A 13240-nucleotide genomic window follows, 5' to 3' on the forward strand; every position below is an offset into this window, starting at 1 on the left:
AGCAATGATGTGAATCAAAATGATAGTAAGTCAGAATTTACCTAAGTGTTTGAGCCATTGACTGGTAAAGTGCTTGACATATAACTACAAGCAATGGGACAAAATCACAGTCATAAAAGAATTTCCTAAAATAATGTGAAAATACAGTCTTAGCAAAAATGCCTATGTCTCTCACTCAAACCTTCCCCAGGGGGCCATGAAGAGGTAATTATTTCCCCTCAGAAATATCCTGTCGACTACACAAATATGAAATAATGCCCTTGCTACATTACAATGATAGTTAACATCTCTATTTCCTCAACTAAACCAGGGGACCCTAAAAGGTAAGACAGTATTTTAGGCATCTTTAAATACCTAGTCCCCAACACAGTACCTGAATTATATTAGGTACATGATAATATTTGCCAAATGAATATTTTACTGAATGAATACTTACTATACAGTATGCAACATTTATTCATTCATTCCTTCAAGAAGCATTTGCTGGGTCCCTACTCTATATCAAGCACTGGTCCTGGTACTGGGGACGCAGCAACAAGCAAAACAGAGAAGTCTCTGCCTTCATAAAGCCTGCATTCTGGTCAAGGGGGACAGAAGGTTGACATATAATCAAAGTGTTAGGAAAACATACAGCCATGCAAGGACCTCAGGAGTGAAGGAGTATTTTATCTAAGAGTCAGTAAGGGCTTTCTGAAGTAGAGTTCTGAACATGAGGGCACAAACCAGGCAACTGTTTTAGAGCTGAAAATTCCTAGCTGTGGGAAAGAAAATGCAAATGTCCAGGAGTAGGAGGTACCTGGTATATCCATGCAAAAGCAAGATGGCAAGGATAGTTGGCCTAGAGTTGGCAAGAAGAACAACAATAGACAATCAGGGGTTGAGCATGGTCGTTCACACCTTTAATTCCAGCACTTTGGGAGGCCAAGGCAGGAGGATCACATGAGGCCAGGAATTTGACACCAGCCTGGCCAATATGACAAAACTCCATCTCTACTTAAAATACAAGAAATTAGCTGGGCATCGTGGCACATGCCTATAATTCCAACTCTCAGGAGGCTGAGGCACAGAATCACTTGAGGCTGAAGTGAGCCAAGATCACGCCATTGCACTCCAGCCTCAGAGGGAATGAGACTACATTTCGAAAAAAAAGAACATTAGGGTGAGAGTTCAGAAATCAGATCAGAGGGACTTTGTTGTCTAAAGACTTTAGATTTCATTCTAAGTATGATAAAGAAACCACTGATTAGCCAGGCATGGTGGGGCATACCTGTAATCCCAGCTACTCAGGAGGCCAAGATCATGCCACTGCACTCCAGCCTGGGGGAAAGGGAGGGAAGGAAGGGAGGAAGGGAGGAAGGGATGGAGGGAGGAAGGGAAGAAGGGAGGGAGGGAGGGAGGGAGGAAGGGAGGAAGGGAGGAAGAGAGGAAGGGAGGAAGAGAGGAAGGGAGGAAGAGAGGAAGGGAGAAAGGGAGAAAGGGAGGAAGAGAGGGAGGGAGGAAGAGAGGGAGGGAGAGAGGGAGGACCACTGAAGGTTCTTGAAGAAAGATGTGACATTATCTGTTTCTGTAAGAAAAAGACTACAAAGAGGTAAGAACGGAAACAAAGAGGCTACTGCATTAGCCCCAGCAAGAGAGGAAATGTAGCGGTAGGAGATAAATAGTTTTCAATTTAAAAAAAAAATTTTTTTAAGTAGAGCTGACAAAATTTACTGATAGACTTCGTGTAAAGAACAGGAAAAAAGGAGAAGGCAAGGACACAAAGGAAACATAAAGGTTTTAAAATATAAAACAAGTTATTTTGTTATCAAGATGGTTATCCATCTGTTAAAGAAGAAATATATGAGCTACTTATTTCAATGAACCACACAAAAGAATAAGATTCTGCACCTTCCAAACAAGTTTACAGATCAGGAAGAGAAAGAACTGGAAACTGGGAGCCCTGGAGACCCAAGTTCGCCCACGCTTTGTGGCTTTGAATCACAGCATCACTGTAACTTCATTCCCCATCCAAGACTAACACTGGCGAGGAAAGCTTCGGGACCTCATTCTCAGATAATAAACATGAAACTATTTTCTCACAACCATACAAGACCCATTAAATGATGAGATAACATGGTTATAGTTCTAAATACTATCCTAATACTTGGCCACAGTATGGACAAAGATAAATTAGAAATAACCTTCACAGTTTCTCATTTTTGAGCAATAAATAATTACTACCACAACTTTAATATTTTCAAGAAGGGATCTGGGGTACTTAATAGAAATACAAATTAACTAGAAATGCAATGAGTCATGAGAGCTATAAAAAATGCTGTTTTAACAACTAAGGAAAAGAAAAGGCAAAGGATAATCTTTTAACTAACCACAGAACACCAATCGAAAATAAATATAACTAGATGGATGGATAACAGTTCACAAAAGGAAATGACCACCAAAAACAAAAAAATGATAATTAGGAGAAAGAGCTTTCGGTCTATAAGATGAATATTTAGACAAAGGATCTTCGGGAAAACTCTGCATGCACAGTTTCAACATATTAAAAGTGGAAAAGGGAATGGGAATACATGATTCCTGGGAAATAAATGCTTCTGTCAAATTATAATGTTTCACTAGATATAAATAGTTTCTTCCACAGAAGGAGGGAGTGAAGGAGGAAGAATGAAAACACCTGTAACCCTGAAGAGGAAGCATGAAACTATAATACAAAGGCACAGAAATGACAGTTTTCATGATAAATACAGCAGGTGTCTTCATAGAAAATACACAATGTGTCATACTTTTTAACAGTGGAGAGTAACACCATTTCAGATTTAAATTTTAAATAACAGATTAAATTTTAAATAATTAGATTTTTTCCATTTGTGAGGTTAGTGCTAAGTGCACTTTCAGAAAGCCCTATAGAGTTGAGGGTATACGTGCAATAAAGAATTGTTTTTCAATAAACTTGGCCAACTTTCATAAAGTGTCTACCACATCACAACTGATGGTTTTATACTGACGACTAGTGGTCAAAACGTAGTAATTCCCTGTCAAGTATTCTATGACTTATCAATTTATTTAAAACATTTAATGCAAATTACGTGAAAATCTAAATTAAAAGATCTTGCTCTTACAAACATTCAGAAAAACACAAAGAAAAGAAATTGTATCTGCAAATTCTCTTTAAAAATTCTTTCTATCCATTATTTGCTGTATCTTAAATAAAACTCAATCAGCATTTGCTGTCAACTCATAAAGAAACAAGTTCCATGTAGTGTCAGTTTATTCACATCCACACAGCTATGTTAACACTTCTTTTTTAAAAATCCATAATTAATATTTCAAAGAGGCCTTACATTTAGAATTCATGTATCTGGGCATCTCCATCCTAAATTTCTTTTTCAAACTTTGTTAAACACAAAAACATCAAAAATCCAGCTGTCTTTATTAAGTTATCAGTATAGTTTAAAACCAGCAACCTACTATATGAAAAATGTTATTTTTATAGAGTTGAATTATGTTTAACTGTAATTGAATTCTTTAAGAATATTTATGTAATTTTAGTTACATCATTGTAACTACTACACAATTAAACTTCAAATAAGTTAAAATTGTGTAAATTTTCCTTTCTTGTCTTCAAGAATGAGAGCAATAGAGTAACACAAGGTATAAAAACTTTTGAGTGAAATTTACCAAGAATGTTATATGCAGCTGAACAAACATTTACATTTGGAAACATTTATTTCTTCAGTACCTGTTCAGTGAGCTCTGTGTGATACACATTGTACTAGATGACACAGACACAAGGGTAAACTGGATGCACAAAGTCCCTCCAGTGGAGTCTACATTCTTTGGCAAAAGACATGTAATAGCACAAGTAAACAAACAATAATTATAGATTATGTTAAATGCTATTTTTAAAAACAGAGTAATATGGCCAAGCGAAGTGGCTCACACCTGTAATCCCAGCACTTTGGGAGGCCGAGGCAGGATCCCCTGAGGTCGAGAGTTCAAGACCAGCCTGACCAACATAGAGAAAACCCAACTCTACTAAAAACACAAAAAATTAGCCAGGCATGGTGGCGCATGTCTGTAATCCCAGCTACTCGAGAGGCTGAGGTAGAAGAATCTCTTGAACCTAGGAAGCAGAGGTTATGGTGAGCCGAGATTGCACCGTTGCACTCCAACTTGGGCAACAAGGTCGAAACTCGGTCTCAAAACTAAAATATAAAATAGAGTAATGTGATATGACATGTTTATAAGCAATGGAGCTGAAGGGGGCAATTTTAGAAAGAGAAGAGGAACAGGAAAGTTCTCCCTAACGAAGTGACAATTGAGCCTGAGGAATGAGAAGGGAGAAGTTATACTGAGTCAGAAGAAAAATGTTCCAATAAGACACTAAGAAGAAACCAATGTGGCTAGAACATAGATATCTTAGACGTATAAGTACTGTATGTTTAAAATTTTACAACAGCTATCAAAAGAACAGATATATAATCTACAGCTTCAAAGCAAACAGAAAGTTTAAAAATGAATATATAATATATTCCACTCCAAATAGAAAAGGGAAAAAGAACAGAAAGAGGAGAGGTTAAAAAAACAAAGATGATAAAAACACTTTCAAATATGCCAATAATCACAGTAGGTATAAAATGACGAACGCACTCATTAATTTATAAGATAAAATTTTCTTTAACTTAAGCTATAAGGTGTTTTGTAAGAAACATGCAAAAATGGAAATACTAAGGAAAGATTAAAGAGGGAAAATGATATGCCATAGGGTAACCCTAAGAATGTTAAAATCAAGAGGCACACTATATAATATTTTTTAAATAATTGATCGAGAAGTAATTTGGTTATATACAAGATACCACATGCACAAGACAGATAAACAAAAACTAATACAAATCACGGGGAGAAACTGATAATCTTTATAATAACGAGAAGTTTTAGACTGATATATTTACTAAGAATGCAGAAAAACAGAACAAAATTTACAAATGATCTGTTAAATTTATATGTGTGTATGTATGCTTGTATGACATGCACAATCACATAAAATTCTGCATCCAAAACACAGAAAAATATTTGTTTCTTACTCTGGAGTACTTACAAAAATTGGTCATAGAATTAGGTCAAAATCGAAGTTTCAACAAATTTCAAAGGAGTTAAATTAAAAACAAGTTATAAAAAGATAAGCATACATATATCTCTGAAAATACCAAAAGACATTCCTAAATAAGTCTTGAATTATAGAAAATATTATAACAAATTATAAAAGATTTTGAAAAAAAATTACCATAAAATAATAGCATAACAAAACACATGGTAATTTGGTTAAATTTTCATTATTCATTTTAAAAAACAGAAAAATCAATCAAGCATTCAGTTTTCAAGTCTAAAAAATAAAACAGAATAATCCTTTAAATTAAGAGAAAGAATAACAGAGTTAAGAGCACAAGTTGATGAAGCAATAAGCAAAGCAGGTCAAAAATACTAATAAGATAATCATATTTCTAGCAAGACATTAAACATGAATTACCAAACCGACTTAATAAATAGGCTGTGCAAGCCAATAAACATTAAAAAAAAAACCTGAGAATCTGCAGCACCAAAAAGATATTAAGCACAAATTGTTTTATGGATAGGTTTCAACAAACATTCAAGAAATAGACAATCCCTCTCTTACACAAAACTAAACCATGAAATAGGAAAAGAAGGAATCCACCTAACTCATTTTATGAGACTAATGTAACCATGCTTCTAAAACCAAAAATGTCAGTGCAAGGAAAACTGATCTCAATCATAAACATGAATATAAAAATCCTTAGAAAAAAATAGCAAGTTAATTCAGCAATGTATAAAAAACAGAACATTATAATCAAAGTTCTCAGGAATGCAAGGAGGGCCATTGATGGAATCAACCATATTTAAATCAACATATTTAAATATCAAAAGTTAAGTGCTCATTAAGAATACTTGATAAATTTCACAACCCATTCATGATTTTTAAAATAAATAAATAAATAAATAACAACAAAACGTCTCATGGCAACCTAGGAGAAGGCAACGGTCTTAATGTGACAAAGGTTAGCACTCAAAAGCAGGGGCAAACACCATATAACAATGTTTAACACTTAAGAATCATACAAATATAGAAGTAACACAAGAATTCTTGCTATCTTTGCTTCTATTCAATATTAGACCTCAGGTTCTAACCAGTGCAATACTATTATAAAAAAAAGAAGAAGAATAAAGAATGAGACTAAATTGCCTTTAATTTCAAATGATATGATTATCTATAGACTAAGATAGTATGTCAGTAAATCCATTAATAAATTATAAGAACTAAAAAGGGCACTGAGAAAATTATTGGATATTAGAACCACATATAAAACCGGTTGTACTCCTGTATGCTATAAATAACCAATTAGGATGCAATTTTAAAAATCCCATTCCGAACAGAAAGAAAAACCATAAGGTACCTAAGAATAAGTCTAATAAAAGAGGTCTAGGACCTTTATACAGACAATTATAAAACATTATTGGAAAACATTAGAAAAGATCTTCTTTTTAAATTAGTCTGTATTTAATACAATCATATTCAAATACAAATACAATCTGTAATCAAAATGCTGGCAGGACTTTTCATGGAATAGGACAAGGAGTTTTCATTAGCATTTACCAAAAAATAATAAAACCTATAATAATTAAGAAAGAATGATATTAGTACAGAGATAGACAAGCAAATCAACAGCAAAGCATACAGACGCCAGATAGATATTGCAGGAAACTAGATATACAACAGAAGTGGCATTTAAATTAGAGTAGAAAGAACCAATATTTATTCAAAAATGATGCTGAAGCAACTGATGCGTCATATAAAAAGCAAATTAGAGTCCTTCCTTTCTCCTATAAAAAAAAAAAAAAAAAAAAAAACCCAGGGGGAGGAGAGGAATCCCAAATAACCCAATAGTTTAAAATGAGCAAAAGTCATACATAGGCACTCTATATAAGCACAAATGCAAACTGCCAAGAGATGTGTGAATAGATGCTCAAATTCACTGACAGAGAAATGCAAAAAACACAAAAATGAGTTAACACTTTATACTCATCAGGTGGCAAAAACATAAAAGAATTACAACCTCTACTATTGGTAAGAATGTAGGGGAAAGAGCTACTCTCAACCATTGCTGGCAGAACAACGTGCAGTTTCAGAACCTCTAGAAAAATAAGATCTATCAATGGCAATAAAAGATTACACTGGAACCACGTCAACTAGTTGGATGACTTTCCAGAAAGCACTGGTGAAAAAAAGGGAAAAGCAAGAAGCAGAAATGTCTATAAAATGTGATCTCATTCTCTGAAAATGAATACATAACCAAAAAATTCCGATATATGCAAAGGTGTATATAGTCTATATACATCAGTCCGGGATAATTAAAAGCAAAACGAAAACTATAAAGGGATACATTCCAGGCCATCAACACTAGTTCCTTTTTTTAGGGGATAAGGGAAGTGGTTCATGATGAAAGAACAGAGGGGGAAGAGAGGTTGAAAAAAATCAGCCATGTAAATAAATAAATAAAGCTGTATTGTAAGAGAATGTTTATTTCATATGATCACATTTAGCTATATTAAAAAATCCTTTTTGTACAAAATAGTTAATAATAAAAATGTAAAAAACCTAGTTAAACATAGGACCAAAACAGTGTATTAATATGGTCACTACTTAATGTATTAAATAAATATTTAGTAAGTATTATCTTCAAATACTAGAAAGGCAAAGTGTTCAAAATTGGTAAAACTAAAAGAGACAACATGTCAAGAAACAGTAACTAACATAAATAATCGGAAACAAAACTCTCGCATAATATGTAATATAGAAACTGGACAGTGAGGAAAAAAATGCCATCTTTACAAAAGAAGAAGAAAAATAGTCAATGAGATTAGAGCTGGTTAAAAGAATAAAAAGTGTGGCTCAAAATAAGCCCGGATTTATACTATATACACACTTTACCCATGAAAAACAAACACTAGAGTAGGAGTTTAAGGATTTTCACTGGCTACACACATTTTCCAACAAAGTAGTATATGTGTGGTTGTCCTGTTGTGATAGCGCTTTCAGCCTCTTGGTGGTTTGAGGGCTCTGACACCCTGCCTGTGTTACTCTCTGTCTACCAAACCCCATGGGGCTCACAGAGTGAGCCAGGGACTCAATTCTACAGCTTATGTCCTAAGAATAAGAAAAATAAGGTACATCCTCTGAGTTTTCCTCCTGCTTTCCACAGGATTGTGTTTGACTATTAAACTCTCATTTACTTGTAAACTCTTTCTCCAAGATTAGAAAGGCTGCTGAGATGGTCAATGGAGGGTGATTTTAATGGGGATTTATAACATCTAATAATATCATAGGGAAAGGAAAACTTATGAATAACTGTATGCAAAAATGTAAGAGATAACTACAAAAAAAAAGGCATTGGTTATAAAAAGGAGAGGGAGGTAAAGTGAATGATCAAACAAAAGTTCTGCAGTTGAGCCTTGGAAAGGTAAGTAAAGTTGAGTCCAAAATCTACCAGCCTTGGAAAGGCCTCCACGACTCCATTAAAGTAGGAGACTCTGGAAAAGAAGTGCAGGAAAAGGGGTTAATGAAGCCAGGTTAGAATATCTGCCTGACTAGGTTCTCCCCTGCTGTGTGATACTCGAAGTATCACAGAAGCCTCAAGGGAGACGCAAGCGCTATTAAGAACACATTAGAAAAACATCCTAGGTTTCATGGAAGCTTCCCCCTTAATGAGTCCAAACTAAATACATTAATAAAGGGTACCGGAGGCTTTTCTTATGTGGTATCCGTATTACCCAGATTCTCTGGAGCCACAGTTACATTTCTGGACAAAAATGAATAGCTATTTCTTCATTAGGTTTTACAAAAAAAAATAATAATAAGATAAAGAAAAATGTTAAATAAGTATCAATTTTTCTTAATATGGTCTTATTTTATTGATGAGGTTCATATAACCTGGTTGTCCCTCAGACAGACTAAAAGTCACACTAAGCTGAGCTCCTACCTTAAACACTTAATTTTTCACTCAATCTTCACCATCGTCTATTAAGATTCCATGCACTTGCCTATCCCAGAGACGTCCCTATGAAACATCTTTTAATTTAAAGGCACCTACATCATAAGTAAGCACAGAATATTGTTGATGCAGATAAGGGAGAAACTAGCAACTTAATATGCTATCAAATGCTCTGAAGAGGGCCAGCCACGGTGGCTCACACCTGTAATCCCAGCACTTTGGGAGGCTGAGACAGGCAGATCACTTGAGTCCAGGAGTCTGAGACCAGTCTGGGCAACATAGCAAAACCTGTCTTTACAAAAAATACAAAAATTAGCTGGGTGTAATGGCGTGCCCCTGTAGTTCCAGCTGCTTGGGAAGCTGAGGTGAAAGAACTGCTTGAGTCTGGAAGGTTGAGACTGAGTGAGCCATGCATTCCAGCTGGGAGAGTGTGACTCTGTCTCAAAAAAATGCTCTAAAGAGTTTGAGCGTGTATGTGTATGTGTCTCCAGCATTTATCTCATGTTTTTATTTTTTCTTTTTTTTTTTTTTTTGAGACAGGATGTCACTCTGTCACCCAGGCTAGTGGAGTACAGTGGTATGATTCCAGCTCACTACAACCTCCGCCTCCCGAGTTAAAGCAGTAGCTAGGATTACAGGTGTGTGCCACCATGCTGATTAACTTTTTTGTTGCTGTATTTTTAGTAGAGATGGGGTTTCACCATGTTGGCCAGTCTGGTCTTGAATTCCTGGCCTCAAGTGACCCACCTACCTCAGCCTCCCAAAGTGCTGGGATTACAGGCATGAGTCACCATGCCCAGCCATGTTTTCCATTTTAAGTAATTCAGCTGAAGATGAAGAAATTATATTCAATGTACATGAAACAGCCAGTAAAAAATGAGTCAGGAGTTTCCAGGATGCAAAACCAGAAATTAAAAATTTTATCTAGGATTTTATGTAAATATTAGACCTTCAAAAAAGTGGTTTTGGCTTGTATTTACAGTCTAAATCCCTCTTTCCCAACACTAGCACCCACCAAGCCTACCCCAACTCCACTAAACTAACCAATCAAGCCAGGATATTATCAAGCATCTAATCAAAAGGAGTTTATAATATGATAATTTACTTCAATGTTATATACTTTATTGTGTACAAAGAAAAGGCTGATGGTTATAGGCATAACAATACTTGAATGTAAGTCAGGTGTGGTGGCTCCCTCCTGTAATCCCAGCCCTTCGGGAGGCCAAGGTGGGCAAATCACTTAAGGTCAGCGGTTTGAGACCAGGCTGGGCAAAATAGTAAAACCCCATCTCTACCAAATATACCAAAAAAAAAAAAAAAAAATTAGCTGAGCATGGTGGTGCCTGCCTGTAGTCCCAGCTACTAGGGAGGCTGAGGAGGGAGAATTCCTTGAACCCAGAACTCGAGGCTGTAGTGAGCCAAGATCGTGCCACTGCATTCCTGGGCAACAGAGAGACCCTGTCTCCAAAAAAAATTTAAAAAAAAGAAAACAAAAAAAAAACCTTGAATTTAATTAGTAAAGTTCAAAGTATCATCTATAATTTTAAAAAGATAATATGAAAAGAATAATGTCATACAGCCCACATAAAATGCTCATCTCTCTTAAATAAGAGGCCTCTATGAGATAGAAAAACAAGGTTGTTTAAAATACAATATATGAAGGTCCTTATCAAATAAAGAAAATCTGGCATTCATGTGGCTTCAATAGCACATGAGTAGTTGAGGCTCAAAAAATGGATTCCTGGGTGTGCATGGCCCTTTTCTTCAAATCAGGATAAGCAACAGAAATGAGTGAACAATTGTTCAAAAACTCTAAAGAAAAGGAAAATGGCTTTCCCTTGACCAATTTCCAATGATTATCACTGTATTTTTTTATTAAATGGGAATAAGTAAAGTTCTGAGGACCTCAGGACCCATGAAATAACTAAAAAGCAGCAGGTTTTAGACAAAACTACAGACTGCCTCCCTATAATATATCTTCAAATCTCTGCATTCTGTAATTTCTAATGAAAACTCTTTATGTCTTAAGTTTTAAATGTCATATTTTTCATTAACATTGAAATATACATTTTAAGAAGGCAAAAGAGCACAGTGGCTGAAAGTTCAGGCCCAGCTGCTCACCTATAAACAGGAAATTTAATTCCTCACCATAAACAGGAAAAAATGCATCAATTACTATTATCACATGGTATAGGAATTTCTGTTTTAATAATCAAAAAGAAAAAAAAGCGTTTCCTCTCCTTAAACATGACCTTTCCAGAACAGTCTAAGCCATTCAACATGGGAGCAGGAAAATACATCAGCTTAATCTTTCCTAGCTTCCACTACTCTGTTTATAATCTAAAACCACTTTTTAAAAACGTATAGGTCACTGCTTATATTAAAGTGACAAAATATGAAATTAAACAGTTCTTATCAATAGTGATCTCCTATTGTATTGTCAGAGATGGAATCCAAATCACAGCTCAAGCTTTTAGTCAAATTGACGATTACAATGCAAATACCCAGGCTCTGGGGTCTTAAGAAAAGGGGGTGGGAAGCAATCTTCCTCTCCCTCTTTCTTTGTAATTTTGTGCATTCTGCAAAGAGAGAAGAAAATAAGTACAGAAAATTTCTCTAATTTTCCCTTGCAGAAAAGAACAATTGTCTCTTTAGTACTATTTTTATGCTCACCAGATGTAATTTGCTTTGAGAACAAATGTATAAAAATCAAGGTTAAAAAAAAAAGCCTACCCACATGCTGTATCTAATTATTCAACAACATAGCCTCTTCAAAGTAATTACCAACTTACAAGGGTATGCCTTCTTCTGTGAAATGGAAGGAAATGGAATTTCAGAAAACAAAAGCAGATTTTTCTATCAGCTTACATTAAATTTTAGTGTTACAATTTTTGTTTCTAATTTTCAATTAACAGTGAAAAAATACTTTTAAAAATCTGTCAATTTATAAAGGTTAACAATCTACAAGCATATGTAAGTGTATTTTTAGAATTCTTAGAAAAATCATTTCATAAATGAAAAGAATTTCCATTTGTTTTGAATCTTTTGGGTTTCTTGTTTCTACTTTTTACATTTTATGTACAGACGAAAGAAACATTTAAAAGGAATTTCAACAAATTAATTTTTCTAAAATGATAGTAACAAAATATAACCAATATAATAAAATAAAAATCCATAAGTGCACACAACAAGAAGTTCTTTCTTACAGTAGGATTTTATAAATGTAGAAGGAATAATAAATTTTTTTAAATCACTATCTGGCAGTACTTATAGTAGTAATTGTTTCAGATGAGTCAATAATAGATGCTAAAATTAGTGAGCAAAAGTATGCTAGAAACGGGATATGTTCAAGTCCCAAAGAGTTGCCCTATAAAATAAATAATTTAAAAAGAATAATTGTACCTTTACAGTGGATAAACCCACCTGGTAGGCAACACCATAACCAAGTGCTCAGTCTTTACCAGTAATGTAACAAACCAACACATTATACGACTCCTGATATGATACTATGGGAGGGATATAACTCTAATTATCTGAGTTTCAAGCCAAAAGTCCATAACCTGAATGAATCTAGTCATGAAGAAACATCAAGAAACCCAAAATGAAAGCCATTCTACAAAACAAATTGTTCACACCCTGAGAAGTCATCACTCATGATGACTAAAAAACTGTTCAAGATTAAAGGAAACTAAAGAGACATGACAGCTAAATGCCATGTGTGAACCTATATTTTATCCTGGACCAGGAAAGGACACTATTATAGTAGCAAAATTTGAATAAAACCTATAGATTAAACCATAGTATTTTATTGATTTTAATATACTAATTTTGATTGTTGTACTGTGACTATAAAAGAAAACATACATATCAAATTATTTAGATGAAAACCGATTTTTTAATCAGCTGATAGACAAGTATTTATATCATGTCTGCAAATTGAAAATATTTCACAAAAAAATTACATATATGTGGATGTATCTAGAATAACTGACAAAGCAAGTCTGGTAAAATATGAATAAGGGAATCTAAGTGAAGTCTATACAGAAATTCTTTATTCTAAATTTTCAACTTTATCTATGTCTGAAGTTTCAAATTAAACAGAGTACCTAAAGGATAACTATTCTCCATTTTGAACTGGTTTGATAACAACCTAATTCAAGAGTTGTAACACTTTTTCT

The 13240-nt window shown here is 34.4% G+C and overlaps 1 protein-coding gene across 1 annotated transcript in view; it reads right to left on the reverse strand.

The window, feature by feature from the left end:
- Positions 1 to 13240, reverse strand: part of CEP128 (centrosomal protein 128) — a 449972-nt gene that overhangs the window by 346849 nt on the left and 89883 nt on the right. The window lies entirely within an intron of this gene.

The sequence above is a fragment of the Aotus nancymaae genome, unplaced genomic scaffold (assembly GCF_030222135.1).
Source record: "Aotus nancymaae isolate 86718 unplaced genomic scaffold, 86718_ANA_hifiasm-v0.15.2.pri h1tg000011l, whole genome shotgun sequence".
NCBI lineage: Eukaryota > Metazoa > Chordata > Mammalia > Primates > Aotidae > Aotus > Aotus nancymaae.